This window comes from Palaemon carinicauda, chromosome 8, assembly GCF_036898095.1.
Source record: "Palaemon carinicauda isolate YSFRI2023 chromosome 8, ASM3689809v2, whole genome shotgun sequence".
Lineage (NCBI taxonomy): Eukaryota > Metazoa > Arthropoda > Malacostraca > Decapoda > Palaemonidae > Palaemon > Palaemon carinicauda.
The window spans coordinates 7,961,758-7,986,161 of NC_090732.1; the positions used below are offsets into that span (position 1 = coordinate 7,961,758).

The 24,404-nt window shown below is 43.9% G+C and overlaps 1 long non-coding RNA gene across 1 annotated transcript in view; it reads right to left on the reverse strand.

The window, feature by feature from the left end:
• Window positions 1-18,427, reverse strand: part of LOC137645625 (uncharacterized) — a 71,905-nt gene extending 53,478 nt beyond the window's left edge. The window contains exon 1 of the long non-coding RNA XR_011045320.1: window positions 18,331-18,427. This is a non-coding gene — a long non-coding RNA (uncharacterized lncRNA). The remainder of the gene's footprint in view (window positions 1-18,330) is intronic.
• Window positions 18,428-24,404: the final 5,977 nt, after the last annotated feature.

Consider the following 24,404-nt stretch of genomic DNA (forward strand, 5'->3'; position numbering starts at 1 on the left):
GTCCCCGGAATCTCTTCCTGGGGTGAAGCGTGGACGTTCCCCCGGGGAGCCGCGGGTTGCTGGCGAATCCTCGAAGATGAATTCCTGACGGTCTTGGAGTCCTTGGATTCCCTCCTGGGAGGGATCCAGGATCCCAACAAAGAGGTTCGAGGAGCCCCTTCTTCACGAGACGATTCTCCTCCATGAAGCGAAGTCTCCCCCCTTGGTGCCGAGGGGAAGACTACCACTTCACTGGACTCGCCCGAGGACGGAAAAGCCTCGTCCACGGGAGAAGGAGAAAGCACTCGAGCAGGAGAAGGGGGCTTCGCGACAGACCTCTTGGGAACCAACTTCGCCCTGGGGGAAGTCACCACGAAGTCCACTCCTCTCTTTCTCTTCAGCGTAGGAGAGACAGCCGTTGGTTTGTTGCCCTGATCGGCAAGTGCTGGCTTCATAACCCTCACTAACGCCCGCATCAGAGGACCAAACTAAGTCTGTTGCTCTAAGGACACAGAGTCCAAAATCCTCGCTGGAGGGAAAGGGATCGGGAGATCCTTTGGAGTGGACACCACAGTACCTGCCTGAAAAGGTGGGGAAGAATGATGCACTAACCTCTCCGTAATGTCTTCCTTGTCCTGCACTACAATCCTGCGTTTGGATGGAGGCGATCCCGAGCGCTGTCTAGGAACACGCGTTCCTGCTGCTACCACTGGCTGCAAAATTCGCCGTGAACGATGGTCGCACGAGGGCGAACGGTTGCGTGGGCGCGCAGGTGGATGATCGCGCAGGCGAGCAGGCGCAAGGGTGTACAGGTGAACGAGCGCTTGTCCAAGTCAGCGAACAAATGCGTTGGCACGATGGCGAGGAAACGCGTTGCCGCGTGGGCAAGGAAGATCGCTGGCGGTGTAGATCAGCAGGCGATCGGTTGTGAGCTGGCGAGCGCTGACGCGCAGGTGGGCAATGGCGCGTTGTCGCATGGTGACATGTTGGCGAGCGATAGCGCGCAGGTGAATGATCGCGCGATGGCGAGCTAGTAGATGGCGAACCATGTCCTTTCAGAACCTCTGGTCGACGAAGCGTTGGAGAACGCGTGCACGCAGGTTGTAAATCACGCGGGCGGTCTGGAGATCGCCGATAAACAGGTGATCGTTGACGCGTAGGAGAACGCTGATGAACAGGCGATACTAGAATCGTCTGTGAACGCTGGCGAGCAGGTGAACGCTGGCGAGCAGGTGATCGCTGGCGAGCAGGTGATCGCTGGCGAGCAGGAGGGCGACGCGTGAGATCCTGTGAAGGAACAGGTGGCGCGGCGCGTTCACGAACAGGAAGTTCGTAGGCGCGTGGGCGAACATGTGTTTTTGAAACACGCGCTGGAGAACGCGAACGCTGTTGCGTAGACACAGGATGAGAGAGCTCAGGAGACTGATGGTGCGCAGGGTGTCCAACAGGGACTGCAGGATGGTCAGAGACCACAGGAGAGCGCTGGCGAGCAGGAGGGCGATGATCCTCAAAAGAGCGCTGACGCTCAGAAAAGCGCTGATGAGCAGGAGAGCGCCTGTGCGCTAACACTGCAGAAGGGCGAGCAGAAGAATGCTGGCGCGCTAAGCGCTCTTCAGGAACCACAGGATATAGGATGTCCTCAGGAGAGCGCTGACGAGGAGGGCGAACATCAGGAGAGCGCCAGCGAACAGGTGAGCGCTGACGAGCAGGAGAGCATTGACGAGCAGGAGAGCGCTGACGAGCAGGAGAGCGCTGACGAGCAGGAGAGCGTCTGTGCGCTAGCACTGCACGTGAAAGGGAAGAATCCCTTTGCCCCGAAGAGACCGTTGCCCGTCGGGTGACGAGTTCCCCAGAAGGTGAAGATCTAGCAGGAGATGGAGAACGGTCTGCAGAGAGGTCCAAAGGAGCAGGAGCTGTAGGCTGAGTACGACGAGGAGAGTCCCCTTCGGAGGAGGAAGATCCAAAAAGGCGCCTCTTAACCCCCTTATAAGGGGAAGGGAGGCCCTTGCGACGCAGCGGACGGTGAGCCTTACGGCGGAGGCGGCCACGGGGAAGATCATCAGGACCATCAGTCCTCCGAAGGGGTCTCAGTCAAGGCACTTCCCTTAGAAGGAAGCTGAACAGCAGAAGAGCCCGTAGGACTCACTTCCCCCTTCGAAGGATGTACGGAAGGGGGAGGAGAGCCGTCAGCACCATCATTCTCAACTGCACCTGCAGAGGATTGCCCCGCCCCGTCGGAGGCCTCTGCCACCACGACGTCGACGATAGACAGAGGGTCTACCTCTGCTACCGCCGGCGACTGCTTAACGGCAGCCCCCAACGAGACAAGGTCAATCACGGCGACCCTGGAGGGCAAGCCCTTAAGCCCCAGGGAAGCCCAAATCTGTAAGAGATCATCATTAGAAAATGAGTTATCAATAACCTCCCCCGGAGGAGGAGGGAGAACCGCCCCGCTATGGGAGGCGACGCCCTCTCCCCCCACCCAAGGTCGGGAAACAGAACTAGGGCCTGCGCTACCACTCGGCCGACTCTCCTTAGGAGCCGGACGAGGGGGAGCTTCGGAGGAGGTTTGGGCGGCGAAAGAAGAGTCCCGAGAACCTTTCACCTTCAAGGCAAGCCCCGAAGGAGAACGGTCTCTCTTGGACTTCTTCTTACGCCGGCGGCCAAACCTCTCCCACTGGGAGGCAGACCACTCCCTACACATGTTTTCCTGGTCACACCGTCGGCCCCGACACTGAGGGCAAAGGGTGTGAGGGTCCGTATCTAAGGCCGACATAAAGGTCCCACAAGGGCGGCCGGCAACACCAGGGCACGTACGCATAGTAAACATAGTAATAAACGGTAGTCAACTTCAAACAAACACACAAGCTGTAGTAAAGAAAAAGCAGAAAAAAGATTAAAGGCTGTCAATGAGGACGATGAACAGACACGTCTGTTCACCGCCGAGCCAAAAGTGAAGTGAAGCAAGTCACCGGTGTGTGGGGGGGGGGAGGGGTAGCAAGCTACCCTTCCCCTAACCCCCGCTAACTAGCGCGGGGGTAATTAACCCTCGTTAAAACTATTGGCTCGTCATTTCAGCTGCGCTAAAAGGTATACCCAATGTAAATAGCGTAGTTTGTATTTCGGTTACGGAACAAAATGATATTTTAATTATAAAATAAATTTTTGATTATACTTACCCGGTGAATATATAATAGCTGACGCTCCGGCGGCTCGACAGAAAAAACACAAAAACTCGCGAGCGATCGCTATGAAGGTTGCGGGTGTGCCCACCAGCGCCAACTATCGGCCAGATACCGCATATACATGTAAACAGCTCCAATTCTTCTCATCCCGCTGGGTCTCTATCGGGGAGGAAAAGGGGGCCTTTAATTTATATATTCACCGGGTAAGTATATTCAAAAATTTATTTTATAATTAAAATATCATTTTTAAATATTTAACTTAGCCGGTGAATATATAATAGCTGATTCACACCCATGGTGGTGGGTAGAGACCAGAAATAATTAAGTTTACAGCGTATATGCTTAGAGTTTTTGACAGTTATATCATAACAAAACCCAAATATATATATGTACCTGGTAAGGAAGTTGACTTAGACGATTACTCTGCCTTGTTAGTCTGTCTTCCTCACGAAGCCCAGCGATCCTCTTAGGATGCTGAAAGACTCCCAGGAGCTGAAGTATCAAGGGCTGCAACCCATACAACAGGACCTCATCAAACCCCTAATCTGGGCGCTCTCAAGAAATGACATTTGACCACCCGCCAAATCAACCAGGATGCGAAAGGCTTCTTAGCCTTCCGTACAACCCAAAAACAAGATTAAAAACATTTCAAGAGACAGATTAAAAGGATATTGGAATTAAGGTAATGTAGTGGTAGAACCCTCACCCACTACTGCACTCGCTGCAACGAATGGACCCAGTGTGTAGCAGTCCTCGTAAAGAGTCTGGACATCTTTTAAGTAAAATGACGCGAATACCGACTTGCTTCTCCAAAAGGTCGCGTCCATAATACTTTGCAGAGATCTATTTTGCTTAAAGGCCACGGAAGTTGCTATAGCTCTTACTTCGTGCGTCTTAACCTTAAGCAAGCATCGGTCTTTTTCATTCAAGTGAGAATGAGCCTCTCGTATTAAAAATCTGATAAAATATGACAAAGCATTCTTTGACATAGGCAATGATGGTTTCTTAACTGAGCACCATAATGCCTCAGATCCACCTCGTAAGGACTTAGTACGAGCTAAGTAGAACTTAAGAGCTCTAACTGGACACAGCACTCTTTCAAGTTCGTTGCCTAAGATCTCTGACAGGCAAGGTATACAGTATCAAAGGACTTAGGCCAAGGACGAGAAGGCAGTTCATTTTTGGCCAGGAAACCAAGTTGAAGTGAACATGTGGCTTTTTCTGTAGAAAAGCCGATGTTCTTACTGAAGGCATGAATTTCACTGACCCTTTTAGCCGAAGCCAAGCACACTAGGAAAAGCGTCTTGAGGGTGAGATCCTTCAGGGAGGCTGAATGTAATGGCTCAAACCTGTCTGACATGAGGAACCTTAGGACCACGTCTAAGTTCCATCCAGGAGTTGCCAAACGACGTTCCTTAGAGGTCTCGAAAGACTTAAGGAGATCTTGGAGATCTTTATTGTTGGAAAGATCTAAGCCTCTATGACGAAAGACCGAAGCCAACATGCTCCTGTAGCCCTTAATCGTGGGAGCTGAGAGGGAGCGAACATTTCTCAGATGTAAAAGAAAATCTGCGATTTGGGCTACAGAGGTACTGGAAGAGGACACAGATGCTGACTTGCACCAGTCTCGAAAGACTTCCCACTTCGACTGGTATACTCTGATGGTAGAAGCTCTCCTAGCTTTCGCAATCGCACTGGCTGCCTCCTTCGAAAAGCCTCGAGCTCTTGAGAGTCTCTCGATAGTCTGAAGGCAGTCAGACGAAGCGCGGGGAGGCTTTGATGAACATTCTTTACGTGGGGCTGACGTAAGAGATCTACCCTTAGAGGAAGACTTCTTGGAATGTCTACCAGCCATTGAAGTACCTCGGTGTACCACTCTCTCGCGGGCCAGAGGGGAGCAACCAACGTCAACCTTGTCCCTTCGTGAGAGGCGAACTTCTGCAGTACCTTGTTGACTATCTTGAATGGTGGGAATGCATATAAGTCCAGATGAGACCAATCCAGTAGAAACGCGTCTATGTGGATTGCTTCTGGATCTGGGACTGGTGAGCAATAGATTGGTAACCTTTTGGTCAACGAGGTGGCAAAGAGGTCTATGGTGGGTTGACCCCAAGTCGTCCAAAGACTCTTGCACACGTCCTTGTGGAGGGTCCATTCCGTGGGTATCACCTGACCCCTCCGACTGAGACAGTCTGCCAAGACGTTCAAGTCCCCCTGGATGAATCTCGTCAACAGGGAGATGCCTCGATTTCTTGACCATATGAGAAGGTCCCTTGCGATCTCGTATAGCGTGAGGGAGTGTGTGCCTCCTTGCTTGGAGATGTACGCCAAAGCTGTGGTGTTGTCTGAGTTGACCTCTACCACTTTGTTTCGAAGAAAGCTTTCGAATTTCATCAAGGCCAAGTGGACTGCTAATAGCTCCTTGCCGTTGATGTGCATGCTCTTCTGACTTGAGGTCCACAGACCCGAGCATTCCCAACCGTCCAGGGTCGCACCCCAACCCAAATCCGACGCGTCTGAGAACAACACGTGGCTTGGGTTCTTGACTGCTAGGGATAGTCCCTCTCTCAGACTGATATTGCTGTCCCACCATTTCAGGCATGCCTTTACTGGTTCGGAGACTGGGATTGATACCGTCTCTAACGTCTTGTCCTTGTTCCAGTGAGAGGCTAGATGGAACTGGAGAGGCCAAAGGTGTAGTCTCCCTAGCGAGACAAACTGCTCCAGGGATGAGAGAGTCCCTACGAGACTCATCCAACTCCTGACTGAACAACGTTCTCTTTTCAGCATTAGTTGGACTTTGAGCAGGGCTTGTTCTATTCGGGTGGCAGACGGAAAAGCCCGAAAAACTGGACTGCGAATCTCCATCCCCAAATATAGAATAGTCTGGGATGGGATCAGTTGGGACTTTTCTAGGTTGACCAAAAGTCCCAACTCCTTGGCCAGACCCAACGTCCAATGTAGATCCTGCAGACAGCGATGACTGGACGATGCTCTGAAAAGCCAGTCGTCCAAGTACAGGGAGGCTCGGATTCCCGATAGATGGAGGAATTTTGCCACATTCCTCATGAGCCTCGTAAACACGAGAGGAGCAGGACTGAGGCCAAAGCACAGGGCTCGAAACTGGTACACCACATTCCTGTAAACAAACCTCAGAAACGGTTGGGAATCCGGGTGTATAGGAATGTGGAAGTATGCATCCTGAAGGTCGAGAGAGACCATCCAGTCGCCTTCCATTAATGCTGTCAAGACAGCTTGGTAGACTTCATCGTGGTTTGTCTTGACAATGAACACATTGAGCGCACTTGCCTCTTACGTACTCCTGCAATGAACGTGGCTGCCAGATCATTGGAGCCATCCCTGATAGTCTTGTTCCTGCAGAGAACGTGGCTGTCAGATTATTGGAGCCATCCCTGATAGCCTTGTTTATGCATGACATAATTGTACAGCAAAACTTCAAACGCTCGAAAAAAACTCCTAACAGGAGATGGTCTAGCTCTGAAGCCGACCATAAAATCTTGGAGCGTCTCATGGCCAGGCGCCAAGGAGAGTCTATGAGGTTTGAGAAGTCTATCTGGGCAGAGGCAGGAACTCCCAAGCCGAGAACTTCTCCCGTGTCATACCAGACGCTCGCTCTATAAGCCAGTTTAAAAGGAGGGAAAGCAAAGGCTGTCTCCCCCAAACTCCTCCTGGTGATCAACCAGTCGCCTAGCAAACGTAAAGCTCTCTTAGAAGAGTGAGAGAGCACTAGCTTAGAAAACAACGGCTTCGAAGTAGCTAGGCCTAGTGTAAACTCTGACGTTTAGGCGAACGAGGAGCAGCAGTTACAAAATGATCCGGACAAAGATCCTTAAAAATCAGCATGATTTATTTAAAGTCCATAGAGGGCTGAGCAGCTTTAGGCTCCTCTCCGTCTGACAGAGTCCACAAGGGAATATCAGTAGGAGGGGGATCAGCAACTTCCTCATCTGAAGGAACCTCGTCCGACAATTGCCGAGTCTCAAGCAAGGGAGAGACCTGCTGTGGTGGCAATGCTTGACAAGCAGAGTCCACTCGCAAAGGAGCATCAGTAGGAGTCAAGGACGATACGTCATGTAACTGCTTAAAGGACTGACCAGCAACAACAACAGGTGCGGGAGGACGCTCGACGTCAACTCGAGACTGCCTTGACTGCCTAGACTGAGCAGTCAAAACAACTCTTGACTGCGGTGCCTGACGCTCAACGTCAAAACAAGTCAACTTCGCTGGTTGGCGAACGTCCTGAACGTCAACAAGAGCAAGCGGCAGCGGCTGAACGTCCACAAGCGGCTGAAAGTCAACACGGGACTGCATCGAGTGAGGCTCTACAAAATGTGATTGACGTGACTTTGTTGAACCTGCTCAGCAGAATAGTCCTCCATAAGAGAGGCAAGCTTATTCTGCATGTCTTGCAGTACAACCCATTTAGGATCAACGGGAATGGGTGCGGTAAGAGACGAGGGTAACGTCTGTGACTGCAAAACCTTGCCTACACTAAGACTCTCGGAGCCTGTGTTACGCTTCTGTTTAGGCGTCGAGCAGTCTTCCGATGACTGCACAGGGTCAGAGCTGTCCCAATGGCTACAACCAGGACGCTGGACCTGTCCTGAAGGGACTGACTTTCGCTTTAAGGGTCTCGAAACCTTGCTCCACGGTTTCTTACGCGATAAGCCTTCGGATGACGAGGAGAAAACCGTCTCGCTCGTCTTATGGTAGGGGCGGTCTTGACGAGACACGCCTGAAACCATAGAGGGAACGTCTGTTCGTTGGTTAAAGCCTCTCGAACCCATAAGTCCTACGACATTACTTCTCCCTGGGGCATGGGAGCTTGCAAGAGGTCTCGGACTAGGCGAACGACAGGCACGAACAGACGAACCCTCTGTCGCAACACTGATAACACTTTGCGCAATTATCACTTTATCACTACAATTTTCTGTTTTTTGCACTTACTTCACTGAAATCGAATTTTTCAATAATTTCACATTAGGCATGAATAAAAACTGATTTCTACCTGAAGCACGCAATTCTCCCCTACCTCAAAAGGTTATAATTGCGAAATAAGTCGTATAATGTAAGCACATTAATACAAGCAAAAAAACTGTAAACATATATATCGAATAAAACGGAAATATATAAAGTTAAAAGGATCATTGACTGGGGAGGAGACTAAACACTAGTTCATTAAAAACTACGTTTTCAATCTCTCACCGTACAGTGCCTTGGGACGAGAATAAAAACTAAAAACGTTTTATCCTTTCTCCCCGTACAGAGACTTGGGACGAGAGTAAAAAATTGACTCGAGAACGTTACTCGCTTGGGACGAGAATAAAGATCGGAACGTTCTCTCTTCCTCTCTCCCTCTCCGTCTCTCTCTCTCTCTCTCTCTTGATTTCACACAGAAGAGAAAAGCCCACTTACCCTTCGTCAATAAACAGGTTATTTGACCAAAGGAAAAAACTGAAAGGACTAAGAAATTGAAAATTAACAAGTTCCTTTAAATTAGTATTTAAAACATTTCAGTTTGAAAGAATGAACAAAACGTCAGAATCGATTAATCTTTCTGCAAAGTGAAACCGTGATTCTCTCTTTCTCTATCGTAACGATAGAGCGCAAACTGCGTAGCATAAATAAACCAAACGTTAGTTCATCTTTGAAACAGCACGAAGACTATTCAAAGAAAATCTTTCATAAAATATCTACTAAAAAATATTCATTTAATAAGTTTTAAATCATTTGCTCTGTAAGAGTTATTAACGAAAATAAAAGTTGAAAGGGCTCAACGTTGTTTAACTTCGGTTTCAAAGTTAGGACCGCCTACTCTCGGATTAGGGGAGGAATAGGTAAGGCCGCATATAAACAAATCATTAAAATTTATCTTGATGTTTATTATAAATGGAAAGCTAATCGAAGAGGCCTAATAAAGGCGGGTGAGATATAAAATATATAGAGGAAAATGTTATTTTCATTAGTAAAATAAATTTTTGAATATACTTACCTGATAATCATGTAGCTGTCAACTCCGTTGCCCGACAGAATTCTACGGAAGGGATACGCCAGCGATCGCTATACAAGAGGGGGGTGTACTCACAAGCGCCCCCTGTGGCCAGGTACTGCAGTACTTCTTGTTGACACCACTTCAATTTTTCCTCGGTCCACTGGTTCTATGGGGAGGAAGGGTGGGTCAATTAAATCATGATTATCGGGTAAGTATATTCAAAAATTTATTTTACTAATGAAAATAACATTTTTCAATATTAAACTTACCCGATAATCATGTAGCTGATTCACACCCAGGGAGGTGGGTGAAAACCAGTGTACATGTATATCAAGAAGCTAAGTATCCCGTATTTCATATGATCAGTTATTCAAAATAACAATGAAATTACAAGTACCTGGTAAGGAAGTCGACTTGAGCCATTACTCTGCCTTAAATAAGTTCGTCTTCCTTACTGAGCGCAGCGTTCCTCTTAGGAGGCTGAACAACTCTAAGGTGCTGAAGTATCAAGGGCTGCAACCCATACTAAAGGACCTCATCACAACCTTTAACCTCGGCGCTTCTCAAGAAAGAATTGACCACCCGCCAAATCAACAAGGATGTGGAAGGCTTCTTAGCCGACCGTACAACCCATAAAAAGTATTCAAGAGAAAGGTTAAAAGGTTATGGGATTATGGGAATGTAGTGGCTGAGCCCTCGCCTACTACTGCATTCGTTGCTACGAATGGTCCCACGGTGTAGCAGTACTCGTAAAGAGACTGGACATCTTTGAGATAGAATGATGCGAACACTGACTTGCTTCTCCAATAGGTTGCATCCATAACACTCTGCAGAGAATGGCTCTGTTTGAAGGCCACTGAAGTAGCCACAGCTCCCACTTCATGTGTCCTTACCTTCAGCAAAGCAAGGTCTTCTTCCTTCAGATGAGAATGTGCTTCTCTAATCAGAAGCCTGAATAGTAAGAAACTGAGTTCTTAGAACTTGGAAAAGAAGGTTTCTTGATAGCACACCATAAGGCTTCTGATTGTCCTCGTAAAGGTTAAGACCTTTTTAGATAGTACCTAAGAGCTCTAACTGGGCAAAGTACTCTCTCCAGTTCATTCCCCACCAAGTTGGACAGGCTTGGGATCTCGAACGACTTAGGCCAAGGACGTGAAGGAAGCTCGTTTAGCAAAAACCGAGCTGCAAGGAACATGTAGCCGTTTCAGATGTGAAAACAATGATCCTGCTGAAGGTGTGGATCTCACTTACTCTTTTAGCTGTTGTCAAGCACACGAGGAAAAGAGTTTTTAATGTGAGGTCCTAAAAAGAGGCTGATTGGAGAGGTTCAAATCTTGATGACATAAGGAACCTTAGGACCACGTCTAGATTCCAGCCTGGAGTGGACAACCGACGTTCCTTTGAGGTCTCAAAAGACCTAGGGAGGTCCTGTAGATCTTTGTTGGTGGAAAGATCCAAGCCTCTGTGGCGGAAAACCGCTGCCAACATACTTCTGTAACCCTTGATCGTAGGAGCTGAAAGGGATCTTACTTTCCTAGATATAACAGGAAGTCAGCAATCTGGGTTACAGTGGTACTGGTTGAGGAAACTGCATTGGTCTTGTACCAGCTACGGAAGACTTCCCCTTGAGACTGATAGATTCTGAGAGTGGATGTTCTCCTTGCTTTGGCAATCGCTCTGGCTGCCTCCTTCGAAAAGCCCCTAGCTCTTGAGAGTCTTTCGAAAGTCTGAAGGCAGTCAGACGAAGAGCGTGGAGGTTTGGGTGTACCTTCTTTACGTGAGGTAGACGTAGAAGGTTCACTCCTAGAGGAAGAGTCCTGGGAATGTCGACCAGCCATTGCAGTACCTCTAAGAACCATTCTCTCGCGGGCCAGAGCGGAGCCAACCAACGTCAGCCGTGTCCCTTTGCGAGAGGAGAACTTCTGAAGTACCCTGTTGACAATCTTGAACGGCGGGAATGCATACAGGTCGAGATGGAACCAATCCAGCAGAAAAGCATCCACGTGAACTGCTGCTGGGTCTGGAATCGGAGAACAATACAACAGGAGTCTCTAGGTTATCGAGGTAGCGAACAGATCTATGGTTGGCTGACCCCACAGGGCCCAAAGTCTGCTGCAAACATTCTTGTGAAGGGTCCACTCTGTGGGGATGACCTGACCCTTCCGGCTGAGGTGATCTGCCATGACATTCATACCGCCCTGAATGAACCTCGTTACCAGCGTGAGCTTTCGATCTTTAGACCAGATGAGGAGGTCCCTTGCGATCTAGAACAACTTCACGAAAGAGTCCCTCCCTGCTTGAAGATGTAAGCCAGGGCTGTGGTGTTGTCAGAGTCCACCTCCACCACTTTGTTAAGCTGGAGGGACTTGAAGTTTATCAAGGCCAGAAGAACCGCCAACAACTCCTTGCAATTGATGTGAAGTGTCCTTTGTTCCTGATTCCATGTTCCCGAGCATTCCTGTCCGTCCAAAGTCGCACCCCAGCCCGTGTCTGATGCGTCCGAGAGGAGACGGCGGTCGGGTTTCTGAACAGCCAAAGGTAGACTTCCTTGAGAAGAAAGCTGTTCTTACACCACGCGAGAGAAGACCTCCTCTCTTCGGAAACAGGAACTGAGACCGTCTCTAGCGTCATGTCCTTTATCCAGTGAGCAGCTAGATGATACTGAAGGGGGGGAGGTGGAGTCTCCCTAACACGATGAACAGGGCCAGCGATGAAAGTGTCCCTGTTAGACTCATCCACTACCTGACTGAGCATCGGTTCCTTCTCAGCATGCTCTGGATGCATTCTAGGGCTTGGAAGATCCTTGGGGCCGACGGAAAAGCCCGAAAAGCTCGACTCTGAAGATCCATACCCAGGGAGACAATGGTTTGGGATGGGACGAGCTGAGACTCCTCAAAATTGACCAGGAGGCCCAGTTCCTTGGTCAGATCCATAGTCCATCTGAGAATCTCCAGACAGCGACGACTTGTGGGAGCTCTTAAAAGCCAGTCGTCTGACGGAGCCGGACACAAGATCATGGTACTGCTGCACAGTCTGTGAACTGTCAACCATGGGGAAGCGAGGAAGTACAGTGACAACCCGAAGCTGTCTAGACTGTCTGGGTCGTACAGACAACTCCTTATCGGGTTGCTGAGGTTGCCGCACTGCGTCACAACAAGTCACTTCTGCTGGTTGTTGAACGTCTTCCCAGTGACACACTGACTCCGTAAACAAAAAAAATCCTCTAACAAGGACTAAGCTTGGACTGCATGTCTTGCAACACAGCTCAAGGTCTATGGGAGCAGGTGTGGTAACGGACGGGGTTAGCGACTGAAGTGGAACCATTACCTTCCCTGGGAGCATGTTATGCTTAAATAAAAGTCCATAGGAGGCTACGCAGCTAAAGGCTCCTCTCCAAATGACAGAGTCCTCAAGGGAATATCAGAAGGAGGGAGAAAAGCACTTTCTCATCTACAGGGACCATATCCGAGAAAAGCTAAGTTCTCTCAGTGAGGGTTTCATTGGTGCAAAAGCAGCAGACTAGAAGGCAACGTTATGAAACTGCTTGACAGTCTAGTGAGTTGGCAACAACCAAAGATGTGTGACTGAGAAGCATGCGGTAAGGTATGCAGAGCATGTTGTATGCAGAGCATGCTGTATGCAGAGCATGCTGTATGCAGAGCATGCTGTATGTAGAGCATGCTGTAAGGTAAGCAGAGCGTGTTGCATGGCGTGTAACATTTCTCAGAAATTCCATGACCAGTGCTAGAGTGAGTAATATCGCATTACCGTCCATTGAAAGTGCACGTGCCGAGGGAATTGATTTAGACTGACTTGTTGATGAATTTGATAGCCGGCATGATAATCGTAGAATTAAGCTGCACTAAATGTACTATAATCTACTTCACCTCAGGAAAGGGAAACTCGCCCTGTTGGCAACACTGCATTACTTCATGCATGCTTGCATGGGGTTTTAATATCAACATAATATTTACCTTACATTCATAACTCATGATTCATTTTTGTTTAGAAGATATTTTGCCATATTTTGCGATTTTGTTAAAAATATATTGCAAGGAATACATATATATTTTTATATAAGTAATACAAATAACCTCCATTATCATAATGTTTGTGTAGGCATACATGTATATGATTACAAAAGCAAGTTATGAAAGTAATGAGGTGTTATTATTGTCATTTGTTATTTCCAAGTTGAATGGGAAGAGGCTCAAGTTGAGGAGAAAGTGGCAGATGCATGCGTTGAGGTGGCTGACTCATAGCATGAGGTTGCTGCCTCAAGAGTTGCGCTTGCAGTAAGGGTTGCGGATGCGCAGTAGCAGGTTCCTGAGGAACGAGTTAAGGTTCCTGAGGTGTGAGCTGCGAGAGTTGAGGTAGCGGCTGCGCAGAACGCAGTTCTTGTCTCGCGAGTTGAGGTTCCTGAGGTGCTAGCCTAAGGAGTTGAGGCTCTCGCCTTGAGGAGGGTTAAGGTCGCTGCAGCGAGTGCTGAGGTGGCTGCCTCATTGATGGAAGAGGTTGTCGTACCTCAAGAGATTGTTGCCTCGCTGGTGGAACCGCAAGCGGAAGCGGAGGAAGTAAGGCATAAGATTCCTGCTCCCATTGCTGAGGTTGCCTTAAGGAAGGCGGAGGTTGCTGCACACCGCTGGTAACTGGCAACTCAGTACGCGGTAAGGTATCCTGAGGAACCTCAACATCGTACGCCTGGCAGACTGGACTGCGGTGAGGCGGAGCGATCGCAGGAGGAGGTGTAACCTTCTCAGCCTGACACTCACGCATTAAGACCGCAAGCTGAGACTGCATGGACTGCAGCAAAGTCATCTTGGGGTCAGCAGACGCTAAGGTCTGCTGAGGCAAAGCCTTAACAGAAGATGAGGTCTGTTGCGGCATCACCTTACCTCTCTTAGGAGGTGTGCAGTCACCTGATGACTGCGGAGAGTCAGAGCTAACCCAATGACTGCATCCGGGTTGTTGAACTCTAGAGGTCTGGACTTTACGTTTAAGAGGTCTTGAGACCTGAGTCCAGCGTTTTCTCCCCGAAATTTCTTCTGCAGACGAGTAAAATAAGGGCTCAATCGTCTGCGGGTGGGAGTGACGGTCTCTGTAAGACACGCCGCAACCACCGAGGATACTTCTGTGCGCCGATCAAGGCCTGCCGAACCCTTTTGCCCTTCGACATTGCTTCTCCCCTGGGCTTGGGAGCTTGCAAGAGGTCCCGGACTGGGAGGACGACTGGCACGCAAGAAGTACCCTCACGCACAACACTGACACACTTTGCGCTAATCACTTATCACTTTTGAATTTCTGTTTGCACTTATTTCATCGAACTCGAAACTTTAAGTGGTTTGTACCTGAAACACGCAATTCTATCCTTCTTTAAAAGTTAGTAATTGCGAAAACAGAATTACAATGTAACAGAAAAATCTAATGAAAGATAAATAATTCAGTGGCTGGAAGACTAAACACTAGATCAAATAAACTACGTTTAAAATCTCTCACCGCATAAAGCTTGAGAACAAGAATAAACTCTAGAAACGTTTACCTTCTTCCCCTAAAGAGACTAGGGAGAAGAGCAAAAACGATAACAACGTTACTCGCTTGAACGAAACGTTTATCCAGCTCTCTCTCCCTCGTCTCTATCTCTCTCTCTCTCTCTCTCTTGACTTAGAACCTGAGAGAAGAGCCAATCATATATACTCGTTAAAACATATTATTGTTAAAGGAAAAAAACTGAAAGATTTCCCAAATAAAAAGTTCCTTTATTAGAATTAAAACCATTAAGCTAAGAAAGAATGAACAAAACGTTATAAACGGTTTACTCTTACTGCAACGTGACACCGTGAAAATTCTCTCTCTATCGTAAGCTAGAGCGCAAGTTGAACGTTCTGAACGTCAACAACTGCAGAGACAAAATAAAACGTTAGTTCAACTTTGAAACAGTACGAGACTATCAAAGAAATTCTTTCAAAACATTAAAATAGCATAATATGTTAACAGGTAAAACCGAAATGACGGGCTCAATGTTTAATTAACTTCGGTACAAGAAAAGACCGCCTACTATTAGGAAAGGTCGAATATAAACAAATATAAAAATTAATTTTAATAATTTTATAAAAAAGGAAGTTAATCGAAGAGGCCTAAAAGGCGGAGAGATATAAAATAAATCTATAACTTTGTTAAGCAAAATTAAGAAAGAGAGTCTATACTCTCTTAGACACCAACACTTCCGTCTAAGGGAAGGGTCGGCCATTTAAAGGTGAAAGAGAGTTCATACTCTCTTCGTCACCATAATTAATCAAATTAATTCCAAAAGCTAGCTAAGCTAATAATAAAACTTCCTGAATAGCGAAAGCTGAAATCTTAGAGCAATACTTCACCAAAAACCGTGAACAAGACTCCAAAATTATAAGCGTATCCATGAACGTCTTGCCGGAAGCACGACAGAGGAAAAATTGAAGTGGTGTCAACAAGAAGTACTGCAGTACCTGGCCACAGGTGGCGCTTGTGAGTACACCCCCCTCTTGTATAGCGATCGCTGGCGTATCCCTTCCGTAGAATTCTGTCGGGCAACGGAGTTGACAGCTACATGATTATCGGGTAAGTTTAATATTGAAAAATCTATAATTAACAACAACAATTTATAACGTGATAAGATAATTGCTAAAAGCCTAAAACACACTTCCGTACTAAGGGAAGGGTCGGCCATTTTGAAAAGTCAAAGAAAGTCCAAAAAACAATCCAAAGTCATCAACAATTAAATCTATCCAAAAAAGAGTTCAAGAGTTTAAGTTGAAGATAAAACACCTGCACTGCGAAAGCTCAAACCAAAAGGAAGTACTTCACCAAGACTGTTGAAAAACTCCAGGTTAACAGCGAGTAATGGTACGTCTTGTCGATCAGACCGACAGAGAAGAATTGGAGCTGTTTACATGTATATGCGGTATCTGGCCGATAGTTGGCGCTGGTGGGCACACCCGCAACCTTCATAGCGATCGCTCGCGAGTTTTTGTGTTTTTTCTGTCGAGCCGCCGGAGCGTCAGCTATTATATATTCACCGGCTAAGTTAAATATTTAAAACTGATATTTCACTCAACTATATCAATTTATAATGATTGCAATATTCACACATCGTACTGTATTGCGAAATAAAAAGTGAATACTGTACCTGTACTGTACATCTTTTCCATTGTTTATGCTTATAAAATCTTCCAGACTACCGTCTATGCTTTCTAAATCAGCTGATTAAGGTAAACTGGTCTTATTATAGAAAAACACAGATAAAGCTTCACTAATAAAGGAATTAAGTTTTAGACAGAAAAGCTCTACTATTTTAAAAAAAATTACCTTTATTTCCGTCACAATTAAATACTGTAGTTAATAAGGTATACCCTAATATATCAACGGTAATGGGGGCTACCTAGCGGGAACTAGGGGTTTTGGGTGGGGAAAATTTACTGGCCAATTGACAAATAAGGGTGAAACTAAGCTTTTCTCTTCTCTATACTATACATTACATTATCCTCTGGGACGCATGATAAATCCACGAAAAATTACACAAAATATGACATTCTATTTGCATGTATTATTTAGTTCATTTTTTTGTCTACATTCTACGAACCACATGTACTGTATCTGCCCGTTCGTACGTTTGTACACACCTTGTTGCCCAATAACAACTCAATACTTCTGCACACTAGCCCTCCTACTTTTTTCTAAAAATGGAATTACTTCTGTTCGTTCATCTGTACGTAGCTCCTCCTCTTACCTTCCTCTACCATATGACGAAGTTTACCATATTTGGGCATGATTGTATGCTTGAGTGCAATGTAAGCATTTCTGTGACACATCCCGTTTTCTTAGGAGGACTCCTCATTTCCTTTGAAGTTCCGTTATGTGTTGGTTGTGCGTTATGGAGTCCAACATAACGAAGTGTACCGGTAATGGCTGCTTTTATGGCTATATGGATGCTATAGCTGTAATGGCTGCCATTATGGCTATATGAATGCTATAGCCAAGTTTCGTGGTATGGTGATATTACAGTACACCTAATGTAGTAAACAATTTTCTAAAAGCTCATTGTGTTATCCCTCAATGTTTAAAGTGTCCCAAGTGCAATTCTTTGTTAGCTTTTAGGGAAGACCAGCACATTTTCTATTGTAACTTGAATGTAAAGATTGCTAAGACAAAAAAAAAAACATAGGTGCGGTTATAATGTTAGTTCATATAAAGTAAAGGAATATTCCTAGGTCTGTGACCTGGGTAGGTTTGTGACTTGGGAAGGGGGGTCTTGGCCCTTGGCTAGGTTTGTGACCTCGTAAGGGGGGACCAAGCTTGCTAGGTCTGTGAATTGTGAATTACTAAGTTTGGTTAGATGAGGTGTGTTAAGTTCTGTGGCCTTTAACAAATCTCGAAAGTATTGAATAATCATGCCTTTTCCTGTTTTCGTGCACCCAAAGTTCCCGGTTTCCACCTGTGTCCGTCAGGAAGAGGGGGATAACGGAAGAACGGCTTAATTTCGGTGGAAATATAGGTCAAAGTCGTTGAAAGCACTTCTTCATTTTGAAAGCAAACGCGTCTTTTTCCTTGGGATTAGGTGATGACGGGTAAGTATTTGTTGGGAACTCCTGGTTTATATTGCTCTGTAATACAGTAAAATAATACCGTCATTTGTTCCTACACAAAATACAAATCCTACATCCTACAATGAATGAAAGTTATGGTGGCCGATATGGTAATGTTGGCGTTTGAGTCCCGCTCAAACTTATGTTTCTTTGGTCGTTGAAACCTCACCATCCCTGTGAATTATGGATGGGGGGGTTTGGGGGAGCCTATAGGTCTACCTGTCGAGTGATCAGCAACCATTGCCTGGCCCTCCTTGGTCTTAGCTTAGGTGGAGACGGGGCTCGGGAGATGATCATATGTACGTATATATGTTAAGTCTCTAGGACATTGTCACTGTCCCTTGCCTCTGCCATCCATGGGCGATCTATAAATTGGCTGAAACTTTATCGAAACTTTAAACCCAGGACTGCATCGAGCTCTTGTAAATGCCGAACAATGACATCCAAAACACGATATTGATGACGTACTTCACTAAAAATTTCATCTTATAATCGCTACTATAGCAACGTAGATCTGCTATAATAGAATACTCACTGGACAGAAATCCCTGACAACACGAGGGTCGAGGACACACAACATATTAGCATAATGATAAGAGGGCCTCAGGTAGCAAGTTTTCATGGAGTCATCTTTTACCAAAGTGTTTATTGCCTGAGGTAATGTTAGTAATTTTACTGATTAAAAGATGACTTGGAGTGATTTTAAATGTAAACAAATCAATAACACTTTACCTAATCGTAATAAATTATGCCTGGTTGAAATTATATCGTTTTTTAAGTTACTTGGGGGTATTTCAATTGTTATTATGACTTACTCTATTATATGATTATGTACAATTACTCATTTGTCGAGAATTGTACCTTGGTTTTAGATAGGATTTTATGGGACCTCTGATATGAGCTCATATTCAGCTGACTTGTCTCTCTCCTTGCATATTTGTGTCCCTCTCCTTGTATATTTGTGTCCTGGATAATTGAAGAATCTACAATAGAAGGCCATAAAAGTTCCTTTATTCCATTCAAAACTGTAGATGACTTACCAACTGGTCCCGGCAATCAGCAGTCTTGACTAACCAATCAAGGGCTCATATGCTCTCCACATGATTAGGACCATTGTTAAATTTAGAATAGCTGCTTTTATTATTATTATTATTATTATTATTATTATTATTATTATTATTATTATTATTATTATTATTATTATTATTATTAATTGCTAAGCTACAACCCTAGTAGGAAAAGCAGGATTCTATAAGCCCAGTGGGGAAAGGAAACAAGGAAAATAAAATATTTCAAGAACAATAACAATATTGAAATAAATATTCCTTATATAAACTATAAAAACTTGAACAAAACAAGAGGGAGAGATATAAGACAGAAGAATGTGCCCGAGTGTACCCTCAAGCAAGAGAACTCTATCCCAAGACAGTGGAAGACCATGGTACAGAGGTTATGGCACTACCCAAGACTAGAAAACAATGGTTTGATTTTGGAGTGTCCTTCTAGGAGAGCTGCTTACCATAGCTAAAGAGTCTCCTCTACCCTTACCAAGAGGAACGGAGCCACTGAATAATTACAGTGCAGTAGTTAACCCCTTGGGTAAAGAAGAATTTTATGGTTATCTCAGCATTGTCAGGTGTATGGAAACAGAGAAGAATGTGTAAGAATAGGCCAGCCTATTCGGTGTATGTGTAGGCAAAGGGAAAATTAACCGTAACCAGGGAGAAGGATCCAATACAGTACTGTCTGGCCAGTCAAAAGATCCCCATAACTCTCTACGTGGCCACTAATGGCATTACTAAATTATTTTTGTAAGAAGTCTTTAGCTTAGAGTGGCACCCACTTTTATGCATTTGTCTTTCTGTTTCAATTTCCTAACTTACATCTTGCTGTTTGCCTTCCTTTGACATGAACTTTATAATACGACTCTAGGACTTAATCCCCTTGCCAACCATAAAGACCAAATTTCATAAAACACCATGGACCAAGTTTGCATTTCAAGAGATCATATACTCATGCAAAATAACAGTGGCTGCCTGGATGACTTATGCTATACTTTTAATCACTTAAGTACAGAGGAGCAAACAGTTTGCAGAGAAACAGGTGCTTACTTTATGTATTAGGACGAAGCCTGTTAAGGACCCGGGAAACCCAGGTAAAAAGGATGATGTCCTGGAATAGATGCAAATCCAGGTGGACAGAGGCGAGAGAGAACCTACATCTCGTCAATCAATTAGAGAACATCGGACGTGGAAACATCAATAATGACATTCAAATGCGATAGGATTGTATGACTTTTTACTTGCCACAAAAATCCTTATTTGAACAAAGTTTTCTTGTACATATGTTTTTCCTTTAGAATACGACAAGTATTTAAGTAGTTGTAAATTTTGTATTATTGTACTCATTTCAGAAAGCAATTGCAAATCTTAAATAAAAACTGTATTGTTCGCTATCCTCTATGCCGAGGTTTTCACCTAAACGAAATCTGTCATGACTTAAGTCACAAGATGACAGAGAGTTAGTCTTAGTAATGGCTACCAAGCTCACACACACGCGCGCACGCACACACACACACACACACACACCTGATGAGCCCTCTGGTCAGGGCAAAACCCATATATACGTCACTTTGGTAGTATGTATGAACAATATATATATATATATATATATATATATATATATATATATATATATATATATACATATATATATGGAAATTGGGTAAAACTCGCTGGTAAGAGACTGATGTCTCGCCAGGTAAATCCTCGGACAGCTGGTAGCGTCAGGTTCGATCCCAAGTATGAGGTAGAAATTTATTTCTATTTGAACACGATGTTGTGTTGATATTTATCCATTTTGACTCATTAGGGGTAATTTGAATGAATTACTACCAATTGTGTCACGTGGTGGCCCGGGAAATTGGGTAAAACTCGCTGGTAAGAGACTGATGTCTCGCCAGGTAAATCCTCGGACAGCTGGTAGCGTCAGATTCCGATTTCGTTTATGGGCTCTCGTGGCATGGTTGGTTTCGACCTGGCCTTTCATTAGAAGGGGCTAGCGTTCGATCCCAAGTATGAGGTAGAAATTTATTTCTATTTGAACACGATGTTGTGTTGATATATATATATATATATATATGTGTGTGTGTGTGTGTGTGGTCTTGAGACTTCGCATCTCTGTAATGCAATTTTCATTGAAGGCAATTTCCTTAGTGGCATCAACATAGTTCCTATAGAAATCCTAGTATTTTCTTAGTCTCTTTGAAGAAATGATAATTTATTCCTTTCATTTATTCAGTACACAACAGTATTATTTCGACAAAACTATGTCTTTATCAAGTTACTTCTAATTAACATTAGTTTACGATTCCTTTTATGTATGAAGTTCTACAAAAATTAAGATAAAACAAAAAATGGAAGATTACCAAAACATTAGGAATACAGAAGTAAGAAACCAATGAACAAATAGCTACATTTACTATGAGTACAACTGAGAATAATTTGAAGTTACAAGGAAGTTCGATACGAAGATATCCGTGATAGCAGAAATTACCCTAGATACAACCAGAATAATTAGGCCTACGCTTGAATACCAATAAAAATAAACAACTCCCAATCTTTCCATTATCCATATTGACATCTACTGGCCTATCTTCCTCAAGTTCCTGGTTCATATTTACCCCCATTCTTGCTTCACATTTACTACCAACTTTCTCTTTCTGTAAACACATTCAAACTCATCAGTTTCTACAGTTTTTCTTCACTAGACCTAATCAATACTGTATCAGGAAACAAAAAAAATCCTCAAAATATTCACAATACATTTTCATACATGCCAATTTTTACATTTCTGTCCTTCAAGTGACTTCTTACATCACCTCATCCATACAGATATTGACAACAACGGAGATATAGTTCGTCCTTTTCTTTCATACACTTTTGCACCAATCCAATCATTCTGGCAATAACAAACTCTAACACATGAATTTCTTTCAATATAAAATCTTTCTTTACTTTTTAAAACCTATTATCTAATTCACACCAACATTGCCTTCAACAATTCTCTCCATACTGCAACATTTAGCCGTTTCCCTTCACTTTCAAACGTCTCAAGAATATAACTATTATATATCAACACTTGATTCACGCATATCACTACAATTCTAACCATCACTGTTCTATTTGTCCACTTTCTAGATAAAAATTTTACAATCTTATCTATTACACTAATATTTTTACTTCAATTTACTCTTTTATAAGGTTCTCTCTCTCTCTCTCTCTCTCTCTCTCTCTCTCTCTCTCTCTCTCTCTCAAATGTTACTTATAGAATCAATTAGAGTTACACATACCGTCAAAATCGACAATAATTGAATTGAGTTAACAGAAAAAACACACCATTCCGTACTGCCATCGTGGTAAAAGAAGCCTCGTTAAACCTTGTTTCATTACTTCGATAAAATAATACCTTTCTTTATGTCGGTTCAACATGGGTGAGTTTGGACTTTATATGGTTCATCCTTAAATATTGAATAGAAAAATGAAGTCCACTTTATGATTCTTAACACGATCTGATGCCCAATGTCAGTTTCTATGTCGTACAATAACAATGAAGTGCTGTACTTTACTATACTTCACATGGAAGTTTATGGTATTTTGCTTTTCCAATATAGTAGTAGGTTGTAACTTTCATGTACTGTAGTTTTTATGTTAAGTATATGAATAGAGAACATATACACCACTTTAAATGGTGAAAATACGACTACGTCAAAAATCGACTTACCTCCTGTCTCTTGAACAGCTTAACGACGTAGGTCTTGGCATTACGGTTGAAATTTTGGTCAAGTGGTTTTCTGCAAATTCTGCCATATCTTGCTGAGGATCAGACTGGACCTTCATCCTCTGGAGGTAATTTCCATTTTAATTAGGTATTTTATTATAAACAACGGCAAGTAGTGTCACCCTCCGATAAAGCCTTTCCATACAGTCATGTAAATGGCGCAAGGCTTGTGTGTACCTCTCCGATGTTGACAATCCCTAAAGAAATTCGTGTACGTTCGTTCGTTTTCTATTGCCCTACGTAATGTAGGTTTAAAACACGGGCTCTTGCGTGACCAGCCCGTAAAATTCATATACGAATTCCATGTAATTATTTCAGTATGTCTTGATGATTTAGGGAACAATGTTGTAATCGTCACAAAATCGTGTAACAGTTTCTTCACAAAATATTATACCAAACTCATTTACATTCTACGTACTGAATTGTTTGTCGTTGCAATGAAAATGCAGAAGACATTTTTAGTGAAGTTTTTCATTGAACACATCCATGTGGTATATACATTAGGAATATTTTTTAACCAATAAAAAATATTTCGAAATTTTAAGAATGTAGGCCTACTCTGTCAACTGGTTTTCTCACAAAGATTAAACAAAAGCACAAAAAAAATATTAGAGCTTTTAAGGTATAGTAACTTTAGTTGTTTGATTTACGTAAAAAGAGAGCACAAGACTCAAAATAACATATAATTAGCCCATACATCCTTGTATGAAATTGGTTTCACTGCAAGTGAATAAGAGTTCGTATTTTTTACTTTTTATATGAGAATGAATAAAGCCAAAGATTTAATAATGCAGCTCATAGAACTCAAATTACCGATTGTCAATAATAATAATAATAATAATAATAATAATAATAATAATAATAATACAATTGAGACCATTACAGCTGACATATCATTAATGGGATTATTTGGGTATTTTTATTATCACTTGGTGAAATACGATTTTCGAAATTAGTTTGTCCGGGAAAAGTTCTCTATTTCACATTCTTCTTCTTCTTCTTCTTCTTCTTCTTCTTCTTCTTCTTCTTCTTCTTCTTCTTCTTCTTCTTCTTCTTCTTCTTCTTCTTCTATTTCCCACTGGAAATCGTAAAGTTTTGACAATTCAAAACGAACTTGAGATTATATCCCACAACCTCACAAATTACTTTCCATACTTTAGGACTATAGTCAATTCTTTTTAGTGAGGCAGATTTGCATCGACTCGCATTGGTGCCCTTTTAGCTCGGAAAAGTTTCCTGATCGCTGATTGGTTAGACAAGTTAATTCTAACCAATCAGATAGCAAGAAACTTTCCCAAGCTAAAAGGGCACCGCTGCGAGTCAGTGCAAATGCGCCTCATTAAAATAAAATTGAGTATAGAAGTTGATTTGGGTTCGACAAGTGGTTTTTATATGTGGTTAGGGCTGTGGTAACGTCCCTGACTGGTGAACGCCAGACTGAGGTTCGAGGCCCGCTCTAACTCGTTAGTTCCTTTGGTCGCTGCAACCTCACCATCCTTGTGAGCTAAGGATAGTGAGTTTTGGGGGAGCCTATGGGTCTATCTGGTGAGTTATCAACAGCCATTGCCTGACCCTCCTTGGTCCTAGCTTGGGTGAAAGCGGGGGCTTGGACGCTGATCATATGTATATAAGGTCAGTCTCTATGGGCATTGTCCTGCTTGATATGGCAATATCACTGTCCTTTGCCTCTGCAATTCATGAGCGGCCTTTAAACCTTTAAGTATTTACTTTAAATTAATTGAGCACATTTTTTATTATACAAACCTTATA